This window comes from Ambystoma mexicanum, chromosome 2p (genome assembly GCF_040938575.1).
Source record: "Ambystoma mexicanum isolate Mex_15411 chromosome 2p, UKY_AmexF1_1, whole genome shotgun sequence".
NCBI classification, from domain to species: Eukaryota; Metazoa; Chordata; class Amphibia; order Caudata; family Ambystomatidae; genus Ambystoma; species Ambystoma mexicanum.
The window spans coordinates 501859412-501879456 of NC_090923.1; the positions used below are offsets into that span (position 1 = coordinate 501859412).

The 20045-nt window shown below is 52.7% G+C and overlaps 1 pseudogene; it reads right to left on the reverse strand.

Annotated features, from left to right (window-relative positions):
* Nucleotides 1-835: 835 nt before the first annotated feature.
* Nucleotides 836-1288, reverse strand: LOC138565894 (large ribosomal subunit protein P2 pseudogene; annotated as a pseudogene).
* Nucleotides 1289-20045: the final 18757 nt, after the last annotated feature.

Sequence of the window (20045 nt, forward strand, 5' to 3'; positions counted from 1 at the left end):
GAACCCCGGTCTTCCATAGAACATTGGGCTGAATTAGTGGAGCTAGTGAAAGCTGATACGTGGTAGCAAAAAGGTGATGAAGCCAATGAGGCTTACCTCGTGCGAGCAGCAAGGGTGCGGGTTCTTAGCATGTTGCTCCTGCAGCGCACACAATGTCGGGAAGCCTTCCTAGGCTCTGGGCTGCAAGGTGTGTCTTTGTCTGAACGATGAAAAAACATAGCTTCTCATTGTGGGCTCGGGTCACTGCCTCGGCTGCCTGGACCCATCATACTCCGCCTTACCCTTCAATAGTATCACCATCCAGGTCATCAAGCACGTGAAGACATTGGGGGTTTATCTTGATGCCAAACTTAACATGTCCGGCCACATTAATGCTCTTGCTTCTTCCACTGCCTACATGGCCTAACTCATTGCATTGTGAAGGAAACTCATCTCCCATCAGAACTGCCTGACTCACACAAGAGCCATTATGGTTAGTAAGCTTGACTATTGTTATAAATGCCACATCATATCATATCATATCATATCATATCATATCATTGTAATGTTCTATTATCAGAATATCTGCTAAAAAGCTTGCAAAACTACAACTCCTTCAAAAGAAAGACTTAAGGTCAGACCTGGGGCTTAAACTCCTCGCCCACATCCCAGCACCACGAAGGGAGGCTCACTGGGTTCCTATAAAAGCATGGAATGAATTTGAAACACTAGCCACCACACACTGATGTGTGAACAAGAATGCCCCCTCTTATTTCATCCTCCACTCCTCCGCCAGTCTCGCTCTACATATCTACATATGCCCAGATTCAATCTCAAGAGAGTGGGAGGCATGAGCTTTTTTTTTTAACACATTTATTGACCATTTTGTAGCAAAGGTTTTAGTCAAATAAACCAAATCCCATGTCATCATCTGAACCTTCGTCTGACTCTTCTTTCTCTTCCTTCTTTTTCTCCTTGGCAGCAGGAGCAGCAGCTGGCGCGGCGGACCCTGCACCTGCAGACGAGGCTACAGCTCCACCAACTGGCATGCTGGCAAGTTTACTATAACCCTGGGCAATGACGTTGTTGATATTTTTACCCTTCAGTTCATCGATTACCTTATTGTTGCGTTCATTATCAGTTTCAATTCCAACGCTTTCAAGGATTTTCTGACGGTCCTTTGAGCCGGGGCTCTCATTGCCCCCAAGAACAGCCAAAAGGTATGCAGCGACGTAACGCATTCTACCAACGTTCCGAAAAGTAGAGCTAGCGCCTGATGCGTGCGTTCACGACGGCAACCTGGTGGGAAAGAGGAGAGGAGGCATGAGCTTTTGTGTCACTGCTCCTACCTTGTGGAATTCCCTTCTACAAACCCTGACCTTGTACAAGCGCGTGATACCTCTGGGTTTGGGTGCTATATCAATTGTAAAAAAATAAAATTAAAAAATAAATTAATAAGTGTTTCAGAGGGTTATCTTTCCTGAGCTTATTGTTCACAGTGAATATAGCTTTCATGCCCCGGTGGGGGGTGGGGGAGAGTGAAGAGAAGGTGTGGGGGGACATGCCCAGTAATGGCCCACCAGCCCAAGCATTTGCTCTGGCCTCATTGAAGGCTGTTGGCCATCAGCCATCAAGTCCCCCCCACCACTGCTGTGTGAAAGTCTTTCACATGCCAGGGTTTATATAGGGTGTGAATGGCTTTCTTTCTTTTCCTCCAGAGATTGGTGTCATGTAATAATGTCCCTTCAAAAATATTTCCATGCAAGAAAAATTGCAGTTTTTTGTGGGGACATTATTACATTATTTTTCATTGGGACCCGGGGGCCACCCCCGCAACCCCCGCTGCCCGGTCCCCATATATATGGTCACCTATATAATGTCACCACAACCTTTTCCCAGTGACATTATGTAAGCAGTGCCAATCTCTGAAGGGAAAACTAATAAAAATAAATGCAAGCTGGCCAATGCCATCTCCGAAAGGGATGTAGTTTCTTTTCCATTTCTATGGCGGTTGGAACAGAAAGGGCGGCAGAGCAGAATATAAAGCTCTGGTCCTGCAGGTAAGTGGGGAGGGAGGGACAGGGTGGGGAAGGGGTTGAAATTGTTTTGGGGGTGGGGGAGTGTGGAGACAACACAGAGAGGCTCCCGGTTGCCTACCCACATTAGAAAAAAAAAAGATGGCGCTATTCGGGGAATTGCCTCAGGTGGCTGGAACAGCGGGTGTGGAATGTGTATTCTCGGCCACTGTTCCAGCCATCTGATTGGCCAATCGCACTTCCCTGGGTGCACATGCTTTTTTTTTCCCTGAACAATGACAAAGTCTTAGTTGTGGTGTATGTTAGTTCATGGGTGGACTGTATTGTTTAATGAATGGTCTGATGTTGTACAAGGTACTACCACCATTGACTGCCTTGTGACTGATACAAAGGATCTTGACCTGAATCCTTTCTTTTAAAGGAAACCAGTGCAAAGCTTTAAATTACAAGACGTTATGGTCAGTCTTGAATTGAGCTCTCATTCTGGATACTTTGCAGAATTTGGGCAAGGATTTAGGGAGACCCTAGTGCAGATTATTGCTATGTACGAGTCTGGCTAACGCAGAAGCTCCAGTGACTATGGGCCTCATTACGACCCTGGCGTTAAGGGTTTAACGGCGCCGTAAAAGGTGTCAGCGCCGTTAAAACCTTAACGCCTGATTACGAGGTCCCTTTGCGGGATCCGACCTTAATGGCTGTTTTTCCAGCGTTAAAGTAGGGTGCCGCAAAGGGACCTTGGTGCTAAGTACGGTGCTGCAATTTGCGGCACCGAACTTAGCGCCTTCCCCATTCCCATTGAGCCCTACGGGGCAAAAATGGGAATGGTTAAGGGCCCATGGTGAATGGGGAATTATCGCCCCGCCGACCTTGGAATGGGGCAGTAATTCTGCCTTTCACCATGGCGGACCCCGGCATGGACCATGGTACTAATAGCCCCATGGTTTAGTGCCGGGGTCGTAATGAGGCCCTATCACTTTATGCTGCATATGTTGGTAGTGCTGTAGGCATTTGAGAATTTGACAGTGGTAATTGACACATTTACAAACAGCTCTTATTTGCTTATTGAATGGGATTTAGTGCACACAGAAGAAACCCAGGTGTTTGCCTGCAGTCATGCTCATTTGTGATGTGCCCATCGTGGTGGGCCAGATGAATTGGAGAGCAGTATAGCTATTTGGACAAAATAAAATGAATTACGCTGTGGACCATAGGCAGAGATGTGATCAATCATCAACCAAGAAGATATCATTTGGGCATTTCCATTGCATTAATCATTTCTCATGCAATGGCAATGAGTGGAGAAAAACTGCAGGATTGCAAGCACGGGTTTCACATAGAAATGTCACCTTTTTTATATTAGGACAGCATCGTAGGGGACTCCATAGCTGATGTTGAAATGGTGACATTCAAAGGAAATTGATCTAGCAGTAGCTCTACTTATCTGAAGAAAGAATTAGTTCCATTTCAGGCATGTGTCTTTGGTGCCAAATGAGTAATGGGCTCTCTCCTGTAATAGTCGGTGGTGGACAAATGCTAACAAGAGGTGAAATATAAACATAATTGTTTGCAGGTTTTTACCCATGGTGGAAATGTGTACTTCTTTCAAATGGAACAGGGTGGTTTCTGGGCTGTGGTCTGGTCTGAAACCGGATTGATTTTGCTGAATTGTTGTTGGGTTTTTGATATCCAGAAGTTGCTGTGATGTTATTTTGTTTTTCCCAACAGTTTAGCATTTTCTTCCCTATTGGAGGTCAGGCAGAAGGTAGCAGAGATATTTTAGTCTGCTGAATATCTTTTTTAACAGTGGGATGATGAAGGAGGTCTTCAGAGGTAGTACTGTGGCTGTAAAATAATAAGGTTGTCAATATCTTCCATGTTGTCTTGGAAAAAACTGGGTAGTTTATCGGCAATGCCTTTTATGTATTCCTATTTCCTTCCACACTATGCCACATCAATCAAAGAACGCTTTAAAGTGATTACGATTATATTTTATTAGTAACCCGGCGAGAGCGAAGCAGAATGCAACAAGCATTCTGATTGGCTCTCGCCAGGTCCCTACCTGGCCGGGAATACCTCTGTAGGGATTACACGGCCTTTATGCCCGGCGGGGGGCGTGGCAGCCCCTCAGCCAATGAGGAGGCTTGAAGCGGGGCCATCCGCGCTACGAGCCTCCCCGCGGCTGAGAGGCTGCCTTCACCCCCCTCCGGGGACTCGGGTAAGTCTTTTTTCTTTTTTAATTCCTTCCCTCCCTCCCGCCCGCCCCCCCAACTTACCTTCTTGGTCCTACATCCCCGGCGGGGGACGAGGGAAGCGTCCAGCCATGTGGAGACTCGGAGCAGGGCCATCCCCGCTCCGCGCCTCCACACAGCTGGAGGCTTTCCTCGTCCCCCGCCGGGGACGCAGGTACTTTTTTTTTTGTCCCACTCCCGCCCTCCCAACCCCACTTACCTTCTTTTTATCCTTTTTCGGGAGCGGACACGCTGGGAACACTTGTCTTCCCAGCGCGTCCACTCCCAATGGCCGCCAATGTTGTATGTCAGAATAATTAATTAACTGTCGGAAGAACTTTTCCGTGTGAGAGAATGTAACTTACTGTAATGTAGCACGAAGCGTAATTTGCCTATCCACTGACACTAAACAATAATCTAAACAAGTCAGTCACCTATTTTTGGAGTATGTAAATGGTTTTTCCCATTTATTATTTTTTAGGTGGGATTAAACCCGTAAAATCATGCGTGAAAAGCCCCATTATAAATGAGCAAATTTGATACTATGACTGGGTAAGTCTACTTAGAAGAATACCAATGGCAAGTATTTATTCTAAACAAGGAGTGAACATACTCATAACTAACCTATGCATTTGGTTTTTCAATTTTTTTTTCTTCTCTTTGTTTTTCAATTTCTCTTCCCTCACCTATCCACCCCTACGCCCCTCCCGGTTTCTCTGTGACAAATAAACCCACTGATGGGTAACTTTTTTCATGATCTTACTATTTGTTGATTTAAATATTCATTGACTACTGATCTAAACTTATATATTGGACATATACTATCCGTTTAAAAAAATTCATAACTGTTTGTGTGTTTTCCGTTTAATGTTACTGTATGCACTAATGATTTGATTTAAAGCCCAGATTGAAAAAGGCATCAATTTGCCGAAACACGTGTCTCACAAAGGGCAACCTATCAGACATTACCAAGCAATGTCATTTATTATCCAATAAATATTGGAATGCACTAAGTATAACTGCAATCATTGTCTGGTACACAATATAAATGTGACACAGATGCAATCGCCTCTCGCCTCTCGCTGACGCATTTTTTGTTTACATTAAAACACCCTAAATAATGTTTAAAACAAACAACAAAAACTACAATATACCTCCATGCCCTACCTCCCCACGCATTGTAAGTCAATTTATATAATCAAACAGTGTATTTTTGTCTAATAAAAATTAATGGGTTTCTTCCTAAATTAACTTTAAACACCTATTTTAACTTAACTAGCAGTTGCTGTGCTTACCAAATATCAATACTATATCATTATAAAGTGTTCACCCTTTTCTTTTCCCATTTGTGCTGATTTGAGATCTATCAATGTGATCTCGGCAAAGCAAATCATTTGATACTCTTCTCCAATAAGAACAAAGGACATTTTAATTACGTCTTAGTAGCACCCTAATACCCATCTCCCACACATTAATCTAGAAAGCAATCCCTCTATTGTGCATATAAAAAAATGGCTTCCTAAATGAACTTAAGATACTCCTCTTCCCCTAACTTGCAATCACATCTCAACATATTATAGTTTTGCAATATTTACTTTTTTCTTTGGCATTTGTGCCAATTCCTGAGCTCGCTCAAAAAACTCAACAAAACTACACCATGGCCAGGCCCCAAACTCTCACAAATCATTCTTTCTTATCCCACCGACACGCTCCCTGTGGTCAAAACTGCTCTACTTACACCCATCATTTTAGGACACTTTCAAACATCAATTTGAGAACTTGATTCTTGAATTACGCAATGGTGTATTTTCAGAAATGAAAATCCTTGGCACCACAAATGCATCATGGGAGCTATAATTAACCTTTTGGGCACAGGGGCGTCCTGCTCTATACGAAATCCTGTGCACCACAAATTCATCATGGGAGCTATAACTAATCTTTTGGGTACAGGAGTGCCCTGCTCTATACGACATTTCAAAAACACCACTGGGCGGATTTCCTCTAAACTTCGAGTGCTTTGTTTTCGACTTCTTTTCTAATTTTGGCGCAAATCCGTCCAGCGGTTTGAGCTGTATGCTTAAGAAACATTTGACATTTTCCCTGTGGGAAATTGAACGGAAAAATCAAAAAGCACACCCTTTGTTTGACCCTTTACATCTTTTGAAACTTAACACTGATTGCCATTAACTGTCCAATTTCCTGGGATCTAAGCACCAGATTAGGAATGTAAAATGTTGAGCTAATCCTTCCTATGGGTCAAAACATTCTAGCGATAGAATTTTCATATTTCCAATCGATGATAGGTTTCACCTTCTTACTTATTTACACCTTAATGGTATGACTATTCGAGAATAAAATTGCATGTTCTAATATCTGTGGATACTAGAATCTAAATACTTTGTTCTCTGTTTAAATATGACAAAACTCAGAAGGATCAATTTGAGAAAAATAATTATATTGTGTGCTTATCAAATTGTACTAGCAATATAATATTTCTAATAAGAAAAATATAAGTAACTCATATCTCACATACTCATTTCTAAATCATTTTCTTTAAATTTGTCTTGTAAGTATATAGTTATTTGAGCATATGTTTTTTATATCATGACCATGTAAAGGGCTTTTGGAAATCACTTAGGTTTTCCTGTTGAAAGTATGAAAATTACTACCAGGCACAAACTTTTATTTGGTGGAGCAAAAATACCTTGATGTATTAAAGTTTCAAATGAAAATATCAATTCTAATATTGAAATGGAAGAGAAATTAACAGAATGATTTGAACTGGCATTAGGGGTCCACTGAAGGCAAAATCCTTCTATCTCTTCTCAATGTTACTTAGAAAAGTGATGTTACTTATATAAATTGACATCATTTTCTTGGGAGTGAAAGGTATAAGCTAATTGCCTTTCTTATTCTATTTTAGTGAAAAGGAAAAAACTATATTCAGTGCCTGTTAATGCAAACAAGGATGTTCACAGGTCTAAAGTGTTTTTCAATGCTTTCAGATCTGTGAGATACGTTGTGCACCACACTCGCAAAACCATAATTTGCCTCTTTGAAAACCCAGGGAATAAATTAATACAGTGTTTCTGTCAGAGACAAATATGCCCTGCACAATTATAGAATCTAGGACAATCTAACAATCTATTTTTAAATATATTTTAACAAAGGTCAAACCCCCATTCACACACACATAATTGCCATCTGAGAATGTAAGCAGTTCCTGGAACATTTGTCGAAATACTCAGGAATTATTGTACTCACTTCTGGTTTGACTTAGAAAGGCCTAGGCAGGTAAAAATGTCAACCAGCTTCCTGCATCACCATTGTAAGATAGACTTTTCCTTTCATTGTGTAAATCTGCTCCCAAAATCACTCTAAGGAGATATGGTTCTGTCTTGGGAAAAGCATCTGCATGCAACACCCTCTGGAAAAGTCCTTTTTAAGATACTTTTGCATCAACTTTTTTAAGTGAAGCCCCAATCCTTGTTTCTCTGGTTGTGCAGTCTATCTTGCTTTTCTGATTTTCCAAAATCTTATTCTCTACCTATGTGATGAGTTTAAATACCCAGAACATTCAACCAAAGTTGCATCATTGTTGCAGCATATTCCGATTGACTGCGATAGTTTCCCGCAACATACTCACACCAATAAGGATCCTCCTCTTTGCTATGATTGACCCATTGATTTTTCTTTGTCATAAGGGGATGTGTTAGCTGAAAGGTAGCCCTCCCCTTGTAAATATAAAATCAAAATTGTACTGGGTTATTTTCCTTATATATATAGAGATGTGATATTAATAGGAAAGATATATTCCCATTCACAAGAATGTTATGCATCCTTTGTGTTTATGTGACTGTATGCATAAAATATGCATCATTATTAAAATATGCACATATATCAATAATTCAACCATTTTAATATATTCTTTTTATAGGCAAATTGTTTCCCTTTTGCAGCTGAATTTAGAACTATTTTTCTTTTTCAAATCATAGAAAAGGTTCAGAGTTACAGCCGAAAATGTATTACCCTCTTGTCCTCTTTAAATGCAATATTCTGTGCATATACTAAATGCAATTAAGAGTCACATTACAACAGAACAACTTGCTACCATGAACAAAGACATTGAATATGTGATTTCCATGAGCAGACACATTATGCACGAGGCCTTATTGCTCAGACAGGATCTGATGTCAAGACTTGTTCCTGGACTCTACTGTTATGAATGAACTTTATCGATCCACTGAAGCATAAATATGTTGTCCTTACCATAGTCCTAAACATGCATGCTCATGGAAATGAGCTGAAACCAATATGAAGCTCGCATTTAGTGTATATTCTTGGTAATTTGGAACAAGGCATTAGTTCTTCAAGTAAATCTAGGTGCGCCATTAGCCTTTCATGGCCTTTGCCACATTGATGGATACTGGGGTCTATTTTCAAGGAAACCGATCCTTACCTTTACATACAGTTTAGGTGAACCAAAGTTTGTAGCTAATGATCACAGTAGACAAAACCTACATGAGATATATTGCAACCCATGTACCATAAATGTGTTTTTTTATTGATAATAACACTTAAATAGAAAACTGTTCTGTTCATACATATGCTAAATCGTCCATGTGATTTGCAATGAACGTTCTCTCCAATGTTTTTGTTAATTGAATACTAAATTAAAAGTTGCATAGTTTATTATATTTCCTTTTCACATGATTCTGTGAATACAGAGCTCCTTTTCATTAGATGGTGTCATTTTTCATGGAACGATGTGGTCTTGTTATGTTTAACATTAATACAATGATATTTCATTTTAAAGCAATTCTGAATCTGGATTGTTTAAAGACGTGCATTACATTCAATTCGATAATTGCTAACAACTTGACCCCCATAATAGGTCTGTGGTTATATTACATTTCTGTTAGCATGCCTACACATACACCTTTACCAAGAAATATGCTTTACTCCAACAGGTAGTTTGCAGTGATATAATCTGTGAGATCATCAATGATGATATCTGTTATGTCACTGGTGTGCTGTAGTTTCCAGTGATGTAATTGATTATGTAGTAGCTGGTGTCATAAGTGATGCTGCCTGTGATGTCATCACTGTGTTCATAGGGTGTGAAATGGGGGCTCATTGTTAAGCTGGCCCAGATTCCAAAACTTGATAAATAACTCAATAGTCACTTTTGCTAATGTTTATTCAGAAAATAAAATGGGTTTTGGTGTATTTGAATGTTTAAGCATAACTGTTGCTTAACTTATTTTTGTCTCTGAATTGCCAGGGACATGTTATGCTATATCTCACAACACATGCAGTACTAACGTTGGCTTCATTTCATAACATCACATACTCAGTATTATCAGTATGTTTCTAAATTATAGGATTAGTTTCCCATTGCAGTCCTATGGCCCATTTGTCATGGCCTGTGCCATGACCACTGGTCACTTGATGACAATGAGGAGAATGCATGGGATATTTGGATGGTTATAGCATATGTTTTGATAAGGGTTGTGTGACCCCCCTCCTTCTTCTTGAGAGAGTTTACTGTGATATTTTACAGTGAAAATGGCTCACCTGATTGTTTTAAAACTGGCACACCTCTCACAAACACGGTTGTCTGGAATATGCAATTTATGCATGCTAGAAGACATAAACACATAAAAAAGCAAGCTACCTACACACTTTAAATGTGCCCAAATGGTACACCTTTACACTTCCCACATTGGCCCCTGAAGGCAAACACCCAGAATATCCGTTAAATCATGGTGTTTGTCCGTGACACACTTTTAAAAAGCAAACCATATTTTCAGTAGAACATCATTGTTCTCACAAAAAGTCAAAACTATTTCAGCCACCTCATATCCACCGTGAAGGCAAACATCCTGTTTAGTGCCTTTTAATATCATTTTAAGAACATTGTAATTTCACATTCTCTTGAGAATACTTGTGAGAATGCCTCTCACTGGTGAAATTAAAAAGGGACACTGTTCATTTGTAAAAAATCTCATTTGCTACAATGCACCATAAAAGATATACAAGAGTTTTTTGTGCTAGATCACGCTGAGTGGAAGGAGGGGATATTTTAGACGCCCCCCCCCCCTATTCCTGTACTTCCTTGGTAGGCCCAGTCGCGGCTGCTTGGGGGCCTGCTGGTGGGTGGGGGTGCAAGGGGACATGAGTGGGACATGGTTGGGGGCCTGCTGGCAGGTGCCCCACAGTGCTGGGGGGTGGGGGTGCAGGGGGAGATGAGTGGGGGCCTGCTGGGGGGTGGGGGTGCAAGGGGACATGAGTGGGGGCCTGCTGGGGGGTGGGGGTGCAAGGGGACATGGTTGGGGGCCTGCTGGCAGGTGCCCCACAGTGCTGGGGGGTGGGGGTGCAGGGGGACATGAGTGGGGGCCTGCTGGGGGGTGGGGGTGGTGGGAGACATGGTTGGGGGCCTGGTGGAGGCTGCCCCTGGTGACTGGAGGGGTGGGGGTGGTGGGAGACATGGGTGGGGGCCTGGTGGAGGCTGCCCCTGGTGACTGGAGGGGTGGGGGTGGTGGGAGACATGGGTGGGGGCCTGGTGGAGGCTGCCCCTGGTGACTGGGGGGGTGGGGGTGCTAGGGGACATGAGTGGGGGCCTGCTGGGGGGTGGGGGTGCAAGGGGACATGAGTGGGGGCCTTCTGGGGGGTGGGGGTGCAAGGGGACATGAGTGGGGGCCTGCTGGGGGGTGGTGGTGGTGGGAGACATGGGTGGGGGCCTGGTGGAGGCTGCCCCTGGTGACTGGAGGGGTGGGGGTGGTGGGAGACATGGGTGGGGGCCTGGTGGAGGCTGCCCCTGGTGACTGGAGGGGTGGGGGTGGTGGGAGACATGGGTGGGGGCCTTGTGGAGGCTGCCCCTGGTGACTGGGTGGTGGCGGTGGTGGGAGACATGGGTGGGGGCCTTGTGGAGGCTGCCCCTGGTGACTGGAGGGGTGGGGGTGCTGGGAGACATGGGTGGGGGCCTTGTGGAGGCTGCCCCTGGTGACTGGGTGGTGGGGGTGGTGGGAGACATGGGTGGGGGCCTTGTGGAGGCTGCCCCTGGTGACTGGAGGGGTGGGGGTGGTGTGAGACATGGGTGGGGGCCTTGTGGAGGCTGCCCCTGGTGACTGGGTGGTGGGGGTGGTGGGAGACATGGGTGGGGGCCTTGTGGAGGCTGCCCCTGGTGACTGGAGGGGTGGGGGTGGTGGGAGACATGGGTGGGGGCCTGGTGGAGGCTGCCCCTGGTGACTGGAGGGGTGGGGGTGGTGGGAGACATGGTTGGGGGCCTGCTGGGGGGTGGGGGTGCAAGGGGACATGGTTGGGGGCCTGCTGGGGGGTGGGGGTGCAAGGGGACATGGTCGGGGGCCTGCTGGGGGGTGGGGGTGCAAGGGGACATGGTTGGGGGCCTGCTGGCAGGTGCCCCACAGTGCTGGGGGGTGGGGGTGCAGGGGGACATGAGTGGGGGCCTGCTGGGGGTGGGGGTGCAAGGGGACATGGTTGGGGGCCTGCTGGCAGGTGCCCCACAGTGCTGGGGGGTGGGGGTGCAGGGGGACATGAGTGGGGGCCTGCTGGGGGGTGGGGGTGCAAGGGGACATGAGTGGGGGCCTGCTGGGGGGTGGGGGTGCAAGGGGACATGAGTGGGGGCCTGCTGGGGGGTGGGGGTGCAAGGGGACATGGTTGGGGGCCTGCTGGCAGGTGCCCCACAGTGCTGGGGGGTGGGGGTGCAGGGGGACATGAGTGGGGGCCTGCTGGGGGGTGGGGGTGGTGGGAGACATGGTTGGGGGCCTGGTGGAGGCTGCCCCTGGTGACTGGAGGGGTGGGGTGGTGGGAGACATGGGTGGGGGCCTGGTGGAGGCTGCCCCTGGTGACTGGAGGGGTGGGGGTGGTGGGAGACATGGGTGGGGGCCTGGTGGAGGCTGCCCCTGGTGAGTGGGGGGTGGGGGTGCAAGGGGACATGAGTGGGGGCCTGCTGGGGGGTGGGGGTGCAAGGGGACATGAGTGGGGGCCTGCTGGGGGGTGGGGGTGCAAGGGGACATGAGTGGGGGCCTGCTGGGGGGTGGGGGTGGTGGGAGACATGGGTGGGGGCCTGGTGGAGGCTGCCCCTGGTGACTGGAGGGGTGGGGGTGGTGGGAGACATGGGTGGGGGCCTGGTGGAGGCTGCCCCTGGTGACTGGAGGGGTGGGGGTGGTGGGAGACATGGGTGGGGGCCTTGTGGAGGCTGCCCCTGGTGACTGGGTGGTGGGGGTGGTGGGAGACATGGGTGGGGGCCTTGTGGAGGCTGCCCCTGGTGACTGGGTGGTGGGGGTGGTGGGAGACATGGGTGGGGGCCTTGTGGAGGCTGCCCCTGGTGACTGGAGGGGTGGGGGTGGTGTGAGACATGGGTGGGGGCCTTGTGGAGGCTGCCCCTGGTGACTGGGTGGTGGGGGTGGTGGGAGACATGGGTGGGGGCCTTGTGGAGGCTGCCCCTGGTGACTGGAGGGGTGGGGGTGGTGGGAGACATGGGTGGGGGCCTGGTGGAGGCTGCCCCTGGTGACTGGAGGGGTGGGGGTGGTGGGAGACATGGTTGGGGGCCTGGTGGAGGCTGCCCATGGTGACTGGGGGGTGGGGGTGCAAGGGGACATGAGTGGGGGCCTGCTGGGGGGTGGGGGTGCAAGGGGACATGAGTGGGGGCCTGCTGGGGGGTGGGGGTGCAAGGGGACATGAGAGGGGGCCTGCTGGGGGGTGGGGGTGCAAGGGGACATGAGTGGGGGCCTGCTGGGGGGTGGGGGTGGTGGGAGACATGGGTGGGGGCCTGGTGGAGGCTGCCCCTGGTGACTGGAGGGGTGGGGGTGGTGGGAGACATGGGTGGGGGCCTGGTGGAGGCTGCCCCTGGTGACTGGAGGGGTGGGGGTGGTGGGAGACATGGGTGGGGGCCGTGTGGAGGCTGCCCCTGGTGACTGGGTGGTGGGGGTGGTGGGAGACATGGGTGGGGGCCTTGTGGAGGCTGCCCCTGGTGACTGGAGGGGTGGGGGTGGTGGGAGACATGGGTGGGGGCCTTGTGGAGGCTGCCCCTGGTGACTGGGTGGTGGGGGTGGTGGGAGACATGGGTGGGGGCCTGGTGGAGGCTGCCCCTGGTGACTGGAGGGGTGGGGGTGGTGGGAGACATGGGTGGGGGCCTGGTGGAGGCTGCCCCTGGTGAGTGGGGGGTGGGGGTGCAAGGGGACATGAGTGGGGGCCTGCTGGGGGGTGGGGGTGCAAGGGGACATGAGTGGGGGCCTGCTGGGGGGTGGGGGTGCAAGGGGACATGAGTGGGGGCCTGCTGGGGGGTGGGGGTGGTGGGAGACATGGGTGGGGGCCTGGTGGAGGCTGCCCCCGGTGACTGGAGGGGTGGGGGTGGTGGGAGACATGGGTGGGGGCCTGGTGGAGGCTGCCCCTGGTGACTGGAGGGGTGGGGGTGGTGGGAGACATGGGTGGGGGCCTTGTGGAGGCTGCCCCTGGTGACTGGGTGGTGGGGGTGGTGGGAGACATGGGTGGGGGCCTTGTGGAGGCTGCCCCTGGTGACTGGGTGGTGGGGGTGGTGGGAGACATGGGTGGGGGCCTTGTGGAGGCTGCCCCTGGTGACTGGAGGGGTGGGGGTGGTGTGAGACATGGGTGGGGGCCTTGTGGAGGCTGCCCCTGGTGACTGGGTGGTGGGGGTGGTGGGAGACATGGGTGGGGGCCTTGTGGAGGCTGCCCCTGGTGACTGGAGGGGTGGGGGTGGTGGGAGACATGGGTGGGGGCCTGGTGGAGGCTGCCCCTGGTGACTGGAGGGGTGGGGGTGGTGGGAGACATGGTTGGGGGCCTGGTGGAGGCTGCCCATGGTGACTGGGGGGTGGGGGTGCAAGGGGACATGAGTGGGGGCCTGCTGGGGGGTGGGGGTGCAAGGGGACATGAGTGGGGGCCTGCTGGGGGGTGGGGGTGCAAGGGGACATGAGAGGGGGCCTGCTGGGGGGTGGGGGTGCAAGGGGACATGAGTGGGGGCCTGCTGGGGGGTGGGGGTGGTGGGAGACATGGGTGGGGGCCTGGTGGAGGCTGCCCCTGGTGACTGGAGGGGTGGGGGTGGTGGGAGACATGGGTGGGGGCCTGGTGGAGGCTGCCCCTGGTGACTGGAGGGGTGGGGGTGGTGGGAGACATGGGTGGGGGCCGTGTGGAGGCTGCCCCTGGTGACTGGGTGGTGGGGGTGGTGGGAGACATGGGTGGGGGCCTTGTGGAGGCTGCCCCTGGTGACTGGAGGGGTGGGGGTGGTGGGAGACATGGGTGGGGGCCTTGTGGAGGCTGCCCCTGGTGACTGGGTGGTGGGGGTGGTGGGAGACATGGGTGGGGGCCTGGTGGAGGCTGCCCCTGGTGACTGGAGGGGTGGGGGTGGTGGGAGACATGGGTGGGGGCCTGGTGGAGGCTGCACCTGGTGAGTGGGGGGTGGGGGTGCAACGGGACATGAGTGGGGGCCTGCTGGGGGGTGGGGGTGCAAGGGAACATGAGTGGGGGCCTGCTGGGGGGTGGGGGTGCAAGGGGACATGAGTGGGGGCCTGCTGGGGGGTGGGGGTGGTGGGAGACATGGGTGGGGGCCTGGTGGAGGCTGCCCCCGGTGACTGGAGGGGTGGAGGTGGTGGGAGACATGGGTGGGGGCCTGGTGGAGGCTGCCCCTGGTGACTGGAGGGGTGGGGGTGGTGGGAGACATGGGTGGGGGCCTTGTGGAGGCTGCCCCTGGTGACTGGGTGGTGGGGGTGGTGGGAGACATGGGTGGGGGCCTTGTGGAGGCTGCCCCTGGTGACTGGGTGGTGGGGGTGGTGGGAGACATGGGTGGGGGCCTTGTGGAGGCTGCCCCTGGTGACTGGAGGGATGGGGGTGGTGTGAGACATGGGTGGGGGCCTTGTGGAGGCTGCCCCTGGTGACTGGGTGGTGGGGGTGGTGGGAGACATGGGTGGGGGCCTTGTGGAGGCTGCCCCTGGTGACTGGAGGGGTGGGGGTGGTGGGAGACATGGGTGGGGGCCTGGTGGAGGCTGCCCCTGGTGACTGGAGGGGTGGGGGTGGTGAGAGACATGGTTGGGGGCCTGGTGGAGGCTGCCCATGGTGACTGGGGGGTGGGGGTGCAAGGGGACATGAGTGGGGGCCTGCTGGGGGGTGGGGGTGCAAGGGGACATGAGTGGGGGCCTGCTGGGGGGTGGGGGTGCAAGGGGACATGAGAGGGGGCCTGCTGGGGGGTGGGGGTGCAAGGGGACATGAGTGGGGGCCTGCTGGGGGGTGGGGGTGGTGGGAGACATGGGTGGGGGCCTGGTGGAGGCTGCCCCTGGTGACTGGAGGGGTGGGGGTGGTGGGAGACATGGGTGGGGGCCTGGTGGAGGCTGCCCCTGGTGACTGGAGGGGTGGGGGTGGTGGGAGACATGGGTGGGGGCCGTGTGGAGGCTGCCCCTGGTGACTGGGTGGTGGGGGTGGTGGGAGACATGGGTGGGGGCCTTGTGGAGGCTGCCCCTGGTGACTGGAGGGGTGGGGGTGGTGGGAGACATGGGTGGGGGCCTTGTGGAGGCTGCCCCTGGTGACTGGGTGGTGGGGGTGGTGGGAGACATGGGTGGGGGCCTTGTGGAGGCTGCCCCTGGTGACTGGAGGGGTGGGGGTGGTGTGAGACATGGGTGGGGGCCTTGTGGAGGCTGCCCCTGGTGACTGGGTGGTGGGGGTGGTGGGAGACATGGGTGGGGGCATTTTGGAGGCTGCCCCTGGTGACTGGAGGGGTGGGGGTGGTGGGAGACATGGGTGGGGGCCTGGTGGAGGCTGCCCCTGGTGACTGGAGGGGTGGGGGTGGTGGGAGACATGGTTGGGGGCCTGCTGGGGGGTGGGGGTGCAAGGGGACATGGTTGGGGGCCTGCTGGGGGGTGGGGTGCAAGGGGACATGGTTGGGGGCCTGCTGGCAGGTGCCCCACAGTGCTGGGGGGTGGGGGTGCAGGGGGACATGAGTGGGGGCCTGCTGGGGGGTGGGGGTGCAAGGGGACATGGTTGGGGGCCTGCTGGCAGGTGCCCCACAGTGCTGGGGGGTGGGGGTGCAAGGGGACATGAGTGGGACATGGTTCGGGGCCTGCTGGCAGGTGCCCCACAGTGCTGGGGGGTGAGGGTGCAAGGGGACATGGTTGGGGGCCTGCTGGCAGGTGCCCCACAGTGCTGGGGGGTGGGGGTGCAAGGGGATATGTGTGGGGGCCTGCTGGGGGTGGGGATGGTGGGAGACATGGTTGGGGGCCTGGTGGAGGCTGCCCCTGGTGACTGGAGGGGTGGGGGTGGTGGGAGACATGGGTGGGGGCCTGGTGGAGGCTGCCCCTGGTGACTGGAGGGGTGGGGGTGGTGGGAGACATGGTTGGGGGCCTGCTGGCAGGTGCCCCACAGTGCTGGGGGGTGAGGGCGCAAGGGGACATGAGTGGGGGCCTGCTGGGGGGTGGGGGTGCAAGGGGACATGAGTGGGACATGGTTGGGGGCCTGCTGGCAGGTGCCCCACAGTGCTGGGGGGTGGGGGTGCAAGGGGACATGAGTGGGGGCCTGCTGGGGGGTGGGGGTGGTGGGAGACATGGTTGGGGGCCTGGTGGAGGCTGCCCCTGGTGACTGGAGGGGTGGGGGTGGTGGGAGACATGGGTGGGGGCCTGGTGGAGGCTGCCCCTGGTGACTGGAGGGGTGGGGGTGGTGGGAGACATGGTTGGGGGCCTGCTGGCAGGTGCCCCACAGTGCTGGTGGTGGGGGTGCAGGGGGACATGAGTGGGGGCCTGCTGGGGGGTGGGGGTGCAAGGGGACATGGTTGGGGGCCTGCTGGCAGGTGCCCCACAGTGCTGGGGGGTGGAGGCGCAGGGGGACATGAGTGGGGGCCTGGTGGAGGCTGCCCCTGGTGACTGGAGGGGTGGGGGTGGTGGGAGACATGGGTGGGGGCCTGGTGGAGGCTGGGGGGGGGGCAAGGGGACATGAGTGGGACATGGTTGGGGGCCTGCTGGCAGGTGCCCCACGGTGCTGGGGGGTGGGGGTGCAAGGGGACATGTGGCTTGGCTGGGGGGCATGCCCATGGTGGATGGGCTGCCTGCGGGACATGACCAGGGGTGCAGGGTAGTCCCCTGTGGTGTGGGCTGCCTGCAGAGGTCGTGGAGGGGGTAGAGGGGAGACCTGGGAGGACCCACACTGGCAATTCACCTCTTCAACTTCCCGCACACCCACGTAATACACTGCCCCACTCGCACAGGCCCAATCGCGTGTAGGATTTCTCGCGCACCCCTGTAATACACGTACCCAGGCCAATCGCGTGTAGATTTTCTCGCGCACCCCTGAAATCCACGTACCCAGGCCAATCGCGTGTAGCATTTCTCGCGCACCCCTGAAATCCACGTACCCAGGCCAATCGTGTGTAGATTTTATCGCGCACCCCTGTAATACACGTACCCAGGCCAATCGCGTGTAGATTTTCTCGCGCACCCCTGAAATCCACGTACCCAGGCCAATCGCGTGTAGATTTTCTCGCGCACCCCTGTAATACACATACCCAGGCCAATCGCATGTAGCATTTCTCGCGCACCCCTGAAATCCACGTACCCAGGCCAATCGCGTGTAGATTTTCTCGCGCACCCCTGTAATACACGTACCCAGGCCAATCGCGTGTAGCATTTCTCGTGCACCCCTGAAATCCACGTACCCAGGCCAATCGCGTGTAGATTTTCTCGCGCACCCCTGAAATCCACGTACCCAGGCCAATCGCGTGTAGATTTTCTCGCGCACCCCTGTAATACACGTACCCAGGCCAATCGCGTGTAGAATTTCTCGCGCACCCCTGAAATCCACGTACCCGCTCAATCGCGTATTTAACTTCCCGCGCGCCACTTTTTTGATGCGCTGGGACTCTACCGCCTGCCTTCGTGTGGCGGCCGTGTTTCAGCTTGTGCGTGTCTTTGGCTGTGCGTGGCTTTGCCCTATTCGATTCCATGAATACGTGTGGTTCGAGTGCGTGTGGGCGTTCCGTCTGCTTCCCTGCAGTACATCCCCAGTTACGCCCTTATTTTCGCGTGTTGTTCCCCATTCCGGCGTTACGCCCCATGTCCCGCCCACTTTCTGGTGTGTGCGCTGCGGTTGTGCGCTTTCACTGTGCGCGTCGCGCACGCCTTTCATGATGTTGCAGTGACGTGTGCGCCATGCACGGGTTTGGCGCACATCCCGAGGAAGACACGCGCAGGGACTTCCATGAATCGCACGCTTGCGCCTGCTTGTGCCTGCTTGTGCGTAGATTTTCGGCGCACGTTTGTTCCATGAATCGGCCCCTTAATGTCCGCGAACAATGTGAGTGTTTTTAGAACACTTTGAACTTGCCAACGAACAATACGGACACCGTTTTCAGGACACACCCTACGAACATTTCAGAACAACGCGATAGTTCTTACAACACTTTCAACTTAACAACGAACAATACGGACAGCGTCCTAAAGACACCCCCTACGAACATTCCAGGACACCGGGAGTGTTCTTAGAAGCGTCTTCAGAACACCACCATCTTGTTTATTTGCAAACATTTAAGGACACCGTGAGTGTTCTTAGGACACATTCAACTTGACAAAGAACAATACGGACAGCGTCCTCAGGACACCCCCTACGAACACTCCCCGGACACCGAGAGTGTTCTTAGAAGCGTCTTCAGAACACCACCATCTTGTTTATTTGTGAACATTTCAGGACACTGCGAGTGTTCTTAGGACACATTCAACTTGACAGAGAACAATACGAACAGCGTCCTCAGGACACCCCCTACGAACACTCCCCGGACACCGCGAGTGTTCTTAGAAGCCTCTTCAGAACACCACCATCTTGTTTATTTGCGAACATTTCAGTACACCGCGAGTGTTCTTAGGACACATTCAACTTGACAGAGAACAATACAGAGGGCGTCCTCAGGACACCCCCTACGAACACTCCCCGGACACCGCCAGTGTTCTTAGAAGCGTCTTCAGAACACCCCCATTTTGTTTATTTGCGAACATTTCAGGACACCGCGAGTGTTCTTAGGACACATTCAACTTGACAGAGAACAATACGGACAGCGTCCTCAGGACACCCCGTACGAACACTCCCCGGACACCGCAAGTGTTCTTAGAAGCGTCTTCAGAACACCCCCATTTTGTTTATTTGCGAACATTTCAGGACACCGCGAGTGTTCTTAGAACACATTCAACTTGACAGAGAACAATACGGACAGCGTCCTCAGAACAACCCCTACAAACATTTCAGGACACCGGGAGTGTTCTCAAAAATGTCTTCAGAACACCCCCATTTTGTTTATTTGCGAACATTTCAGGACACCGCGCGTGTTCTTAGAACACATTCAACTTGACAGAGAACAATACGGACAGCGTCCTCAGGACACCACCTACGAACACTCCTCGGACACCGTGAGTGTTCTTGGAACAGTTTCACTTTGCTTGCGAACAAAACGGACACATATTGACTCCTTAGAACACCCCCTAGTCAGTTTATTTAGAACATTTCAGAACACCCGTGATGGCCGCAAACAAATCGAACACAAAACGAACGTCTAACACATAAAAAACACATTTTTCATCCTATCTCATACACTCCCACCCTCCCCAAACACTCCTATACACCAACACACTCTACAAAATACACATTTTGAACAAAGTTTCACCGCGCTGTCCGGGAACGTCCGCAAATCCAATATGGCGGGCGCTACCGAAAAATCTGACGCGCTTCACGCTCCACGCCGTCCAATCAGCGAACACTTTGCATGTCCGCGAACATCACGCAAGACGATTGGCCAATC